Consider the following 4,814-nt stretch of genomic DNA (forward strand, 5'->3'; position numbering starts at 1 on the left):
ATAATCTAAATCTCCTAACGCTATGTACTTGAAAAATCATGATCTAGTTTGTTTAAACAAAGGAGAAGAGGAACTTTATTATTCTCTCTATGGTAGTCGCTCTTGAAGCCATTAAACATGAAAGGATGATAGATCATTTGATGCCATTCGTTGACATAGACATGCATACCCCTCAAAATATATTTTCAACACCTCTATTGCATTCAAAATAAAAAGCTCTAGCACCTGAGTAATCTTGCGTCCCTCTGCGCAGGGTCTTTCTTTTACTTTTATGTTGAGTCTTCATCTTCTTACTTTTTGCACCAATTAAGAGAGCATAGTTTTCATTCGGAGTATAATGTGCATAGTCACAAAATTTATTATTGATTGATTCATGATTATGTTATTGCTTGTTCTCAAATTACTTGTATCTAGTCACCCTTTGAACTTTAAAGATGTCCTAGCATTTATGTTTTGCTACTTCATGAAGGACAAGCTGAGTACCATTTTGCTATGTTTTCTCTATGCTGCAGTTGCTTTTAGTGCACTATTATTCATGATCTTTTATTTGAGTTACTTGTCATGTTGTAACATAGTTGCTAAGTTCTATTGTTAGAATTATATCTATCATGCCTATGTTTAGAGTACTTTGATCCCAGCTCACAATGCTTTTACAATAACTTGATCAAGATTGTGTTGGCTTCATGTCACCTCAATAATTATTTTTTATTATAACTTACCCACTCGAGAACAAGCAAGAGTTAAGCTTGGGGATGCTGATACGTTGCAAACGTATCTATATTTTTTGATGCTCCATGCTTGTTTTACACCAATTTCTATATGTTTTGTTTATACTTTGTTGCACTTTTATACATTTTTTGGAACTAACCTATTGACAAGATGCCACAGTGTCAGTTCCTTGTTTTTTGCGGTTTTATATTTCAGAAAAGTTGTATAGGAAATATTCTCTGAATTGGATGAAATAAAAGTCAAAGTTCCTATTTTACTGTAACGAAGACGGAGTCCAGAGGAGAGACGAAGGGGCACCACGAGGTGTCCAGACCTGGCCTAGGCGTGGCCCGGGCCCTGGTCGCGCCTAGGGGTGGTGTGGGCCCCTCGGGCACGCACCGACCTCGCCCTTCCACCTATTTATTCACCTGTTCGGGAAAAACCTACATACCCGAGCCTCCATCCATGAAAAGTTCCGTCGCGGCCGCCATCGCCAACCCTAGCTTGGGAGGGTTCTGAAGCTCTTCCCGGCGCCCTACCGGAGAGAGAGAGATCATCACCGGAGGCCTCTTCATCTCCATGCCCGCCTCCGAAGTGATGCGTGAGTAGTTCATCTCTGGACTACGGGTCCATACCAGTAGCTAGATGGTTGTCTTCTCCAATTTATGCTTCATGTTTAGATCTTGTGAGCTGCCTATCATGATCAAGATCATCTTTATGTAATGCTACATGTTGTGTTTGCTGGGATCCGATGAATATTGAATACTATGGTTGAGATCGATTATATACTTGTCATATGTTATTTGTGATCTTGCATGCTCTCCATTGCTAGTAGATGCTCTGGCCAAGTATATGCTTGTAACTCCAAGAGGGAGTATTTATGCTCAATAGTGGGTTCATGCCTCTAGTAATCTGGAAGAGTGACAATAACTTCTATGGTTGTAGATGTGCTGGCTACTAGGGATAAAACAACAATGCTTTGTTTAATGATAATTCTATTGTTTACTTTACACACTTTGCTTAATGCGATAATCTGTTGCTTGCAACTTAATACTGAAAGGGGGGCAGACGCTAAATGGAAGGTGGATTATTAGTTATAGGCGCAGTTGGATTACGGTCTAATTATGTTGTAATGCCCAAATGAATCTCATAGTAATCATCTTGTCATGTATGGTCTTTATTTTGTCAATTGCCGATCTGTAATTTGTTCACCCAACATGTTATTTATCTTTATGGAGAGACACCTCTAGTGAACTGTGGACCCCGGTCCTTTCTTTTATACTGATAAAATCACCCTGTTCTATTTACTTATTGCAATCACTGTTCTCTTTAATTTCATTGCAAACAAACATCTCTTTACACACTATATGGTTAATCCTTTGTCTTGAGCAAAACCGCTGAGATTGACAAACTCACTTTAAGTTGGGGCAAAGTATTTTGGTTGTGTTGTGTGCAGGTTCCACGTTGTTGCTAACGCTGGTAGTGCGCCCTGCCAAAATTCAGCTAGCAATACCTTCAGAAGTCATTCCTTTCTCCTACTGGTCAATTAAATCTTGGTTTCTTACTGACAGAAAACTTGCTACTGTGCTCATCATACCTTCCTCTTGGGGTCCCCCTACGGTGTGCTCTGCACTCATCAGAGGCTAGGTGGCACTATCAGAAGTTGGGACTGCACCACCTGGGCCATCTCGGACTCCGAGCGTCACCTCGACCTCTCCTTTTTACGTACCTCTCCACCTCGCGAAAATACCATACTCCATATTTTTTTTCAAGAATTTTCTAAGGCTACAGTGAAGGCAGAAACCTTCTTCGACCTCAGATAGGCCAGCTATTGTTGTTCCGCGGCCGCCGCCGAGGGGAAAACGTTGTCTTCCTGTGTCACCAACTCCTAGTTGGCGTAGGGGGAGTGTTTACAACACCATCTTCACCAACAACCACCATTAGCACCATATCCATCTCAAGATCAACGTCATCCCCATGATAATTTGTAGTAGATCGGCCCCGGATATTTTTTGAGTGTTGTGTACATGATTGTGCTGAGCTACTTTTCATTATTTTATGGTGAAGATAGAATTTCTGATTGTGTTGTAATCCATATGTCACTGATCATCATCATGTTTCGATGTTGTGAGTACTTCCCCATGTTCCTGAGGGCATAGGATGAATTGGTTATGATTTCTATATAATATGCAATGAGTATTTGGTTGAGGTTTAATCTTTTACGTGTTTCTATGATGGTGATATGCGAATGTGAACTGCACACCACTTCACGTTTATGGGCTCATAGGGTTGCACTGTAGTGTAATGAGAGGGTAGGGAGGGACGGAGATGACACTAACTGACTCCTAAGGCTTTAGTTGTATTATGGGGGTTCTTGATGAAAGGATCGTATGACACCCAGAGGGGGGGTGAATAGGTGATATCTCAAATTTTAATTGCTTTTCAATTTAGGCTTGACACAAAGGTAAATTCTCTAGATATGCAATCATGTGAATTTACCTATATGACAAGATACAAGCAACAATACACAATACAAGATACAAGTAGTAAAGTGCGGTAAGAGGATAGAGGTAACCGAGGTGGAGCACGCGGAGACACAAGGGTATGATTCCTGTAGTTCCTTCCTTGTAATGGGAAGTACGTCAACGTTTGGAGGCCTGTGTGATGGCGTGTAAGACACACGTCCGTTGGGAACCCCAAGAGGAAGGTGTGATGCGTACAGCAGCAAGTTTTCCCTCAGTAAGAAACCAAGGTTATCGAACCAGTAGGAGTCAAGGAACACGTGAAGGTTGTTGGTGGCGGAGTGTAGTGCGGCGCAACACCGGGGATTCCGGCGCCAACGTGGAACCTGCACAACATAATCAAAGTACTTTGCCCCAACGTAACAGTGAGGTTGTCAATCTCACCGGCTTGCTGTAAACAAAGGATTAGATGTATAGTGTGGATGATGATGATTTTTTGCGAAGAACAGTAAAGAACAGAGTTTGCAGTAGATTGTATTCAGATGTAAAGAATGGACCGGGGTCCATAGTTCACTAGTGGTGTCTCTCCGATAAGAAATAGCATGTTGGGTGAACAAATTACAGTTGGGCAATTGACAAATAAAGAAGGCATAACAATGCACATACATATATCATGATGAGTACTATGAGATTTAATCAAGGCATTACGACAAAGTACATAGACCGCTATCCGGCATGCATCTATGCCTAAAAAGTCCACCTTCGAGGTTATCATCCGAACCCCTTCCGGTATTAAGTTGCAAACAACGGACAATTGCATTAAGTATGGTGCGTAATGTAATCAACACAAATATCCTTAGACAAAGCATTGATGTTTTATCCCTAGTGGCAACAGCACATCCACAACCTTAGAATTTTTGTCATCGTCCCAGATTCAATGGAGGCATGAACCCACTATCGAGCATAAATACTCCCTCTTGGAGTCACAAGTATCAACTTGGCCGGAGCCTCTACTAGCAACGGAGAGGATGCAAAAACATAAACAACATATATGATAGATTGATAATCAACTTGACATAGTATTCAATATTCATCGGATCCCAACAAACACAACATGTAGCATTACGGATAGATGATCTTGATCATGATAGGCAGCTCACAAGATCTAACATGATAGCACAATGAGGAGAAGACAACCATCTAGCTACTGCTATGGACCCATAGTCCGAGGGTGACCTACTCACACATCGATCCGGAGGCGATCATGGTGATGAAGAGACCTCCGGGAGATGATTCCCCTCTCCGGCAGGGTGCCGGAGGCGATCTCCTGAATCCCCCGAGATGGGATTGGCGGCGGCGTCTCTGGAAGGTTTTCCGTATCGTGGCTCTCGGTACTGGGGTTTTCGCGACGAAGGCTTTAAGTAGGCGGTAGGGTAGGTTTAGGGGCGACACGAGGGCCCCACACACCAGGGCCGCGCGGCCAAGACCTGGGCCGCGCCGCCCTGTTGTGTCGGTGCCTCGTCGCCCCACTTCGTTTCCCTTTCGGACTTCTGGAAGCTTCATGGAAAAATAAGACCCTGGGCATTGATTTCGTCCAATTCCGAGAATATTTCCTTTGTAGGATTTCTGAAACCAAAAATAGCA

This window comes from Lolium rigidum, chromosome 2 (genome assembly GCF_022539505.1).
Source record: "Lolium rigidum isolate FL_2022 chromosome 2, APGP_CSIRO_Lrig_0.1, whole genome shotgun sequence".
Taxonomy (NCBI): Eukaryota; Viridiplantae; Streptophyta; class Magnoliopsida; order Poales; family Poaceae; genus Lolium; species Lolium rigidum.